The sequence below is a fragment of the Alosa pseudoharengus genome, unplaced genomic scaffold (assembly GCF_046254945.1).
Source record: "Alosa pseudoharengus isolate Yale_2024_CS ecotype anadromous, Long Island Sound unplaced genomic scaffold, YU_APseudo_1.1 YU_APseudo_1.1_scf_17, whole genome shotgun sequence".
NCBI lineage: Eukaryota > Metazoa > Chordata > Actinopteri > Clupeiformes > Clupeidae > Alosa > Alosa pseudoharengus.
Window position 1 is genome coordinate 19,741,045 of NW_027468640.1, and position 10,014 is coordinate 19,751,058.

At 40.0% G+C, this 10,014-nt stretch overlaps 1 protein-coding gene across 1 annotated transcript in view; it reads right to left on the minus strand.

Moving 5' to 3' along the window:
* The window catches only part of LOC143127381 (basement membrane-specific heparan sulfate proteoglycan core protein-like), a 69,072-nt gene extending 59,423 nt beyond the window's left edge, over positions 1–9,649 (minus strand). The window contains exon 1 of the mRNA XM_076288857.1: positions 9,618–9,649. The gene's annotated coding sequence lies outside the window, so the exon portion shown is untranslated. The remainder of the gene's footprint in view (positions 1–9,617) is intronic.
* Positions 9,650–10,014: the final 365 nt, after the last annotated feature.

The following is a 10,014-nucleotide window of genomic DNA, read 5'->3' on the forward strand; positions in this document are numbered from 1 at the left end:
AATCTGGAGAGTTCTGGCTGCAGGATCTATGTTAGCTGTGTGACTGGTGGTCAGGAAGTCACGAGTTGCCCATCTGAATGGCCCATTCTGATCACATGCATTGTTTGCCTATTGGTGACTAAACAAATTCCCAAATACAATTAGTTACAATTCTAATAACAAGCACACTGTAGAGACATATGGTTTAGACTCCCAATGAGTATTTCATTTAGTGAGAGATTCATAAACAGGTCGAGGTCAATCCAGTTATCTTAACAGTGGCAATTTATCAATATTAAGACAATGCTCTCAATGAAAAGAACATACAGTTGAACTCATACGTTTATGAACCCATGCTAAAGGTGACTAAAAAGAGGAATAATTTTTTTTTTTCGAAATTGATCTTAATGTCTTAAGTAAAAAATTAGGAAATATCCAACCTTTGACGACACCAATTTTCTTTGTGAATGAATAATGTATCTTCTAATGTAATAATGTATATTCACACCCCTATGTTAAATTCCCATAGATTTTTATTTTTAAAGGCCAGTTATTTAATGGATCCAGGGTACTATACATGCTGATAAAGTTCCCTTGGCCTTTGGAATTTAAATAACCCCACATTATCACATACTCTTCACCATACCTAGAGATTGGCATGATTTTTATTTCAGTTCAGCCTAATAGCTGGTTTGATTTGCATTGAGAGAAAGTACCCCCATGCCATTCATGAGATACCCTGGATCAAAAACTGGCCTTTAAAAATAAAAATCTGTCTGCCTCTATGGGAATTTAACTTTAGTCTGCTGCAATTTTTAAAGACAGCACTAACACTATTGCTTTAAACAAAGAAGGCACAGCAATCATTTCACACCAAACCTCCGAAATCAGAAGTCTTCTTGGTATGGCTAACTACTGCTCCAGATTCATCAAAGATTTCTCTACCATCACTGCACCTCTCAGAGAGCTGACTAAGAAAGGAGTGCCATGGCACTGGGGTAAAAACATTCAGCAGCTCTTCAAGCATTCAAGGAGGGTCTGACTAGCAACATGTCCTACTTTGACCCAAAGAAAAACACCAAACTGATTGTGGACGCAAGCCCATTCTGTTTAGGTACCATTCTTCCTCAGGAAGAAAAGGGAGAGAAGCACATCATAGCATATGGCAGTCCCGTGCTCACTGACGTTGAAGGGCGATACTCACACAACAAACTAGAAGCTCTGGCCATCATGTGGAGCTGTGAGCGTTTCCATCTATATCTCTATGGACATCCGTTTACCTTAGTCAGAGACTTTCTAATGAGGAGACACAGCTAGGGTTGCCAACCATTCGTCCCGTATTTGAAAGGAAAAAGATGTGTTCCGTATTAAACTGATACGGAACGCATTTTGTTCCGTATGATTGAGTATCAACTTGTGCAAATATGACAGATCACTGGAACGCCGCTCAGCCAATCAGAATTGAGCTGAGCCTATTATAATGGTGGAAATCTTTCCCTGTTTGTACATTAAAAAATGTGTGTATCTTATGTCTTATTATTGTGTGATTTGGGTTTTACAGTACTTTCCAATCTGATGTAATGTGAGACTTTGTTCCTAATGACATTCTGATCATGTCTGGTTGAATGGCTCCTTCATGTCTGGCCTGTGAAGGGTCGGTGCTTTCCCTTCTCGACCGTACGTGGTCTACTTCCCTTTTCCTTGGTCATATATGGTTATGGTCCTTTCCTGTTGATTCACACCTTTAACTCCTCTACTTTAACATTTAGTCTGTCTCCCCATGTCTCATTCTTCGCCCCCTGTCTGACAGTTCAGCTTACAATACATGTCGCACCTTTCCATACCTATTAATAAATGCAGTAGTCCTGAGACTTAAATATATAAATGTGTTATTGAAACAAGGAAAAAACACCACAAATGTAGTATATTATGCGTTCATTTTAGCAAATAGTGACTCATTCTAGTGCGTTCATTTGACAAAATGTAGTAAACGGACCCACAATTTTGTAAAATGTTGCACGATTTTTTAATATACGTCTTGCAATACACACACACACACCACATAGCTTATATCAATATCCCCCGCCCCCAGTAACTGACTGGATGCCAGTGTACTGAAGTATAGCCCTCCCCCAACCCCCCCGTTCCTTATTTTCATATCAGAAAGTTGGCAACCCTAGACACAGCACCATGGACGGATTATGAACTTTCGGGCCCCTGGGCCCAGATGTGTTAAGGGCCCCCCACTATTTGTTGCATATGTGGGAAGGGGGGTTTGGGGGTCCTCCCCCAGATTTTTTTTTTATTTGTTTGATTTGATTTCCTGTATTCTGGTGCATTTTGCGGATGGCCAATACTAAATTCAATCAGATTCATAGCCTACATCCTGATTTGTTGATATTGAGGAAATGATTCCATGCAATGGCTTGGGCTTCAGGGCCCCCTGACCCCTTGGGCCCCTGGGCCTTGGCACGGTAGGCCCGTGCAGTAATCCATCCCTGCACAGCACTCAAAAAATCCTCCATAGAAATGCATGGAGTTTGTAACGCCAATATGGCAGTTGTGTACACATATCCCGGCCCTTCTGCGGCAAAAAAGTCGACATGTGAATAAATTGTGCCAATCATGTGGTGTGTTATGAACACATTGTGCCAATCATGTGTTGTGATCTCACCACTGGAGCAAGGTTAGTGTTGTGAAGCCATGCGCACGCGCATTTCTGTCGAAATAGATGCCTGATAAGTGCCCAAAAAGCATTACAATATGGCCGCCGGGTGAAGGGGCTTGCCTAAAAGGACATTGCCTTAGTGACTGACCACAAGTAATTAGAGCTGATATGGAATAATCCAAGCTCAACGCAACCTGCCCAAATAAAGCAATGGGGACTCAGGCTCCAGCCTTATGACTTCCATATTGTCTACAGAAAGGGTGCCGACAATCCAGCTGATTACATATCAGATTCCTATGCAAATGTCCGAAAACACAAGAGCATTAAAAGTTCCTGAAGAGTATGTCAACTTCATATCTCAACTGGCCACACTTAAGGCGATGACATTGGAAAAGAAAAAAAAACAGACACATTAAAGGACAACACTCTACGACAGGTTAGTGCACACATCAGGAACAAGTTGTAGCACACAAAATGCCAAATGCTGCTGCATGATAGATATGTCAACAGAGAACTCACACTGTCAGCAAGCGACGACCTCATATTCAGGGGCTGCAGAATTGTCACTACAGCAGCGAGTCCTAGAACTTGCACAGAAAGTCCATCAGGGCATTGTCAAGACCAAAGTCCTCCGCCTAGAAAAAGTGTGGTTTCTCAAAATTGACCATCAAGCTGAGGCCATCAAAGCTGAGGCCATCATCAGAAATTGCATGGTGTGTCAGGCTAACACTCCAGTCACCAGATCAGAACCACTCAAGATGTCTGAGCTAGCTGAGGCGCTGTGGCATGCTATAAGCGCAGACTACGGTCTCCTTCCATCTGGAGAATACATGCTGGTGATCGTGAATGATTACACCTGCTACCCGGTGGTGGACATCGTCTGTTCCATCTCCACCAATGTGGTAATACCCAACATGGACAATGCCTTCTCTATGTTCGGAATACCACGGGTCGTTAAGACAGACAACTACTTAGAAACACAAACCCATGTATCCAAAGTTTTTAACTATTAAACATTCATTCACATGTGCAGCAGGGTAATTCAAGACTGCCCCTTTAATTCCTAAATTACCTATAGCTGTTCAGTGAAAGGGAAGTTCATCATAGCAGTTTGAAGACAACCTTCTTCCTCATTTGTCTTTCACACGACTTTGATCTACGCCATCTTAGCTCACAACCTCCCAATTCCCAAGTACATTCTAAATAAAAGTGAACTGTAGAGAACGGTATCATTGAATCGCGGCCGAAAGAAAAAGAAACTAAACATTTCCCAGGCCAGAATAGGAAAAATTTCTTAATTTATTGTTATCAAATAAAGAGGCATAGCATTAGGGGCTAGTGGTGTAAGCGCTCATGCTTGTGTGTGCGCATCTGTGTAAGTTAAACAGTCACCACTGGAGATAACGTGGGTATAGCAGCATAAAACAACGTCGCCTTTTTGAAACAACGAACGAAGCGGACTCTTGCTGTCCATGAAAAGATACTGGCTAGATCTTGTTAGGCATGTTTAAGTTAGGCTAATGAACATGTTGCATTCTATACAGCCTGATTATGTCATTCTTTAAGCTACATAGCCTGTCTCCAGTTTTCCTCAATTTGACTAATTAAGAAGCGATAATATGATATTTGACCGGCATATCATCAAAATGTCCGGAAAACGAAACCTCTGCCGGTCACTTTGACCGGCACCATTTTTTTCTAGCGGAAACTCTGAAACACGCATATCTATATTATATTTTTGAATTGACTGTTGTAATACTACTGGACAGAGGTAGTGTAGTGGATAGGGAGCCGGGTTAACATGCAGTAACCCATAAAGCAGGGGTCGGCAATTACGTTTGGACCCGGGCCAATTTTTTTTCAGACAATGGCATCGCGGGCCATAGCTTTTGTAATGGGGGGGGGGGGGGGGGGGGGGGTTATAGGCCTACTATTTAAATTATTAATTATTATATTATATTAAAATAAACATCATCTAACTTTTAAAATGCATTTAATTTAATTCCATTAAAAACGTTTATTTGCTTATGTGCGCTGTTTTTATGCCGCCTGCTGCATCTCCTGTCGTCTCTCATGAAACAGGTGACTTGCCTAGCAACTTGCCGTAACTAATGTGTAGGCTACAAATATTATTCTTTTGGATGACGTGTAAATGATTAGCTGAACATTGCTATATGCTAGTTATCGATGCAAAATGTCGTTGTCAAAAGCCTTGAAAAGAAAAATTGATTCAGAATGCAGGACCTACAAAGAAGAATGGAAGCAGAGGTATGTGTTGAGCCTGCCTGCATTTCTTAATGCCAAGCCTATTAATTTAACGAAACATAGGCTATTTTTGACCTTGCCCACTGGAAGAGGGAGACAGGACACTGTTGTTTTTTTTTTGCACAAGATTACGCGCACTCGCGTGCCAATACCGTTCCGACCTGTGCGTCATGGATAACTGCAAGGATGTTCCACCTGTTTTGTCACTTTAGTAGGACTATCATCTATACCTCAATAAATGTTTTGAAATTGATGGAATTGCTGTAGGCCTTTTTTTCTTTTTAAAAACATGGGGTTAAAAAAAAATTCATTCAACAGCAAATTAACGTCATCTCGCGGGCCAGATAGAATCAATGGCGGGCCATTGTTTGGCCCGCGGGCCACTATTTGCCGACCCCTGCCATAAAGTTTGGGGTTCAAGCCCCGGCGTCCACCAATGTGGCCTTGCCCTTTAATTTTATTGACATGTGTAAGCCGCTTTGGGTGAAAGTGTCGGCTAAATAAATAAATGCAAGTGTAAACTTTATAATTCATTTGTGTGTTGCAAGGCATTAAATGTCCTCACTTTAGATGAGCTCACAAAATATCACTAATATATTAATGTGATTAACTATCATTAATCACAAATATCATTAACTAACCACTTAACTCCTGAGATAATCATGAATTATAGTATTAGGAAGTGGTTTATAAAATATGTATCCTTACCCTAACTAATCATTAGTGCATGTGTATGTAACAACTATTAAATAATGGAAATATTACTTAATCAAAAACATATTATTGAATAATTTATTAAGTATTAACAATAATGTATATACATAGTTTAGATATAAGCTTATTTACTATGAACAAACTATTTATAACTGTGTGAACAAATGCTTTATTGATGATAAAATAGAAATTACTAATGATGAACAAACCATTAACTAATAAGTACAAAGGCTTAATAAATGATGAATTGTGTGTAGTTATTATAAAGTGTTACCTGTATTTCAACATATACATAAATAAAAAATATGTGTGTCTTACAGAGCAGTAGAAAAAGTTGACTTGGTCCCATGCTGTCCTCTCTGTGTCTAAACTACTTCCTGTCTCTGAAATGTCTCTTAGTCTAGTGTGGTTGCACTATTAATAGATGCATACTTTTGATAATGCAATTCTCTCTTGTACTCATGCTGAATAAAGTAATACATGTTGGTTTTGATGTGTCATATTTAATGTATATGTTTGCTTTTTGTAGGCCTACTTTTAGCACTGTAGGCTGTTGCAATATTTACGTTTTTCACAATCGTTTTGATGCTTGTGTCAACTCTGACGTTACTCAGAGTTAACACCCGTGTCTGAACAAAAGCACTCTGGCCAAAATGACACATTTTGCTTGCAAAAGGCTGTTACTCTCAAAACACTTAAAACATGCAGCAGAAGCAAATCTTGCCTTCAAACAACACATCCTGTCGTCAAATCACTGTGTGATTTCAATCAATCATTACACACTGGACAACAATATGCAAAATCTAGTTCTAAAAATTAGCATTTTTGCTATGTCTGTTCCATTTTTCTGGTATCAGAAAAAACTGAAAAGGCAAAATGTACTGAATAAAAAAATATTTATTTATTTATTTATTCAGTCATTTTTCATCAAAATAGACCTACAGTAAACATCTTTTGTGCTGTTTTCTTTACCAAATAGGCTTTACAATAATTTCTCTAAATGTGCCTTAGATCCTTAGGCTATTAACCTGGCCCTAGCCAGATGAATTTCGCTCCGCCCAGCTCCACTCATCCATCTGGAACCGATCCATTGAAGTGTTGCTTCAGAAGGCTGGGCCTAATCAAAAAATGCTTGCATATGATTGAATAAGCCACTTGTCCATCATCTATTGACGTGCTACTTCAACCACTCACATCGAAGCTAACCCGTGACGCTGATAACAGTCTCACAGTTGCTTACGCTATGTCACATCTATGAAACTCCCGCCCTGCGTCCTGATTGGCTGTACCATAAAATCGGTTGCAGAAATCACTCTCAATGGAAGAGGTCCCAGATGGATGTGAGTGAAGCTAGGCGGAGCTAAGCGGAACGAAATTCATCTGGCTAGGGTCCGGTTATTAGGCTATAGCCTACTTGCAAATAGCAACACAGGACAGACATGGCATCTCTTATGGATAATGAATGATTGCTGATTAAAGAATTGTGCAAAGGAGTTTCACACAGATGTATCAAAGATTCAGACTTGCGCAAGGAATCTCTACTACCTGTGAAAAGATGTTTTCCTTTTATTTAGCACGGGGGACTTTGAATAACATCTGTGTTAACTGTTTTGCAAAAGGGTGTGAGAACTGTGTGAACCCAATGAAAACGTATGAACACATTTGCAAGAGATGACTTCTGCTGTGCAAATTAAGTGTTCATGAAGACCAAGTGGATCCCAGTTTCCTTAAGCAGGTCAAAGCAATCAAGAAAAACTGTAAAGATCACTAACACTATCCCTTTGAACAAAGAGGGCACAGCAATCATTTCACACCACACCTCTTATGTGGCTTGCAGGCTACAGTCACATGAGCCCACGGCTGTGTCTCAGGTCTTTCATTGTTGTACCACTCCTGTCATTTTGACTCAAAGCTTCCAGACTCAGACTTCCCACTACAAGTTTACTGTAAACCATGGCAATGTTGGTCAGAATACAGTGCTGACTGATGCTATTAGTCTCCATAAAAATATGTGATAAATCATGCTAGTGATATATAGTTAGTTAGTTTAAATATCCAACTTGATTGCATGTCTGCATCCTGACTCCGTCAAACCACATTCAGTTCTTCAAACTGTACCCATACCAATTTGTCTACCGATGCAACAGATCAACAGAGGATGTCATCTCCACAGCGCTCCACCTGGAACTCACCCACCTGGACAGTCCCAATACATATGTTAGAATGCTGTTCACTGACTCCAGTTCAGCATTCAACACTGTGATCCCCTCCAAGATGATCTCCAAGCTCTGACAACTCACTCAGCAACTGGTTATGGACTATTATGGATTTCCTTACTACAGACTGCCGCAGGGCTGTGTTTTGAGTTGCACAGTTTTAAAAACGAACGTTAAGGGTTGTGCATGCCCATAGCCAGCCACTCTGAAACAGTCAAAGGCGATTCAAAATGAGTCAGAAAGTCGAGACAGGACCTATCGTCAAAATGTCGGTGTCCACCACTCTAGTTCATCCAAAACAAATCAGAAAAGGGACTCAAAGTGCTAAATACCGGAATTATCCTTTAACCAACATGGACTTGTGAGGATGCTTGTGCCCAACACTAAACTCGTACATGAGCTGTCATCTACCAATCAGCATGTAAAAACTGGTGCCGGAAGTGGCAACCATGTAACGCCATATTTTCTAAAATGTCAGCGGGCAAATGACATGCTAACTGGCTGAAGCTAACCCTCCAAATCCTGACCCCCTGGTCTACACAGATGTTTTCTGTATGTGACAAAAAATGTTTTAGCTTAGAATCTGCCTAATATCGCTTAGAATACCTTTAAACATATTGCCATTGTGGAATATATATTGAGACATCATGCACATTCAAACCACATTCAGTTCTTCAAACTATATTTTAGAGAAGTATAAGTTTAAGTTAATAGGTGCCTGAAAAAAGGGGAACATTTCACCATGAGAACACTGTGCAAATGTAATGACATCACCAGTGTGCATTACATTCACATCACACAGTTGGATCTCCAGTCCATCATTATGCAGTAATGCACATAATAGCAAGTCTGCATCACTAACATGAACAAAGATACAATGAAACCATGCTAAAACTGTAAGCTAAAACTGCCCTTTCCAGCAAAGACAAGATCTCACTGAAGCATGTTTAAAACAGGATGTGGTGGACACTGTGGTTGTTCCGTGTGTAACTGCCTTCTCGGCTTCAGTTAAGATCTAAAAATATGTGACAATTTACTCACAATTCAGGATTTTAAGTTCACAATGTAATATTCTCACCCCTTTGAACATATGTGTGCAGCGTGCTAATCATAAACATATTTAATATTTAGCAACAACAGTCGTTGCTTGCACGATTGTGCATGTTTGGATTCAATGTGCGTGCTGAGGAGGTGTGTGTCCATTGAGACAGAGAGACGAGCAAGGAGGGGCTGTAAGGACGAGTTACAGTGTTTAAGTGTTCATCAAACCAAGCTATTCAGTTGTTCAGTTCATCCTGACTGGTTTTGAACTAACCACAGACCAACACAGATGCAGCAACATGGCTGGTGTGCACGTGACATAATTCAAGACTGCCTCTATAATATCTGTATTGCCTATTGCTGTTGTTCAGTGCAAAGTTCATCACTGGAGTTTGAAGATGACCTTCTTCCACATTTTTCTTTCATATAACTTTGATCTATGCCATCTTAGCTGCAACTTCCCAATTCCCAAGTACAATATGTTACAATTCTAATGACAAGCAAACTGTAGAGACATATGATGCAGACTCACACATGAGTATTTTAGTTAGTGAGAGATTCAATTAATGGCATCTACAGTACACAGGTCATCTCAACAGTGCATTTTACAATTCGTCACTATCAGAACAAAGCGCTCAAACAAAAACATACAGTATATTGACATACACAAACAATCTATGTGTACATATACACATACAGTAAACTTGAAATAAAGTTATGCTTGTCAGACTTACAGAGCAGCAGAACAAGTTTCCTTGGCGGTCCCATGTTGTCCTCTCTATGTGTCTAAACTATTTCCTGTTTCTGAAATTTTGTCTCTTTATCTAACAGAAGTGGGATTGCACTGTTGCACCATTAATAGAGGTTTTGTGCAAAAAATGTTCTCTCTTGAGCTCTTGCTATAAAGTAACGCATATACTGTACGTAGAGGTTTTGATGTCTCTATACCAGTGTTTCCCAAACTTTTTTTCTGGGGACCCACTTTTTAAAAATGATAGACCATCGCGACCCATTTCACTTCAGATCTAACATGCAACCTGCATGCAATCATATTGTTTTAGGCCACAGGTTCTCAAACTTTTCTTGGGGGTATTCTTGCATGCTACACAGTCGTCACTCTTCAGCATAGTA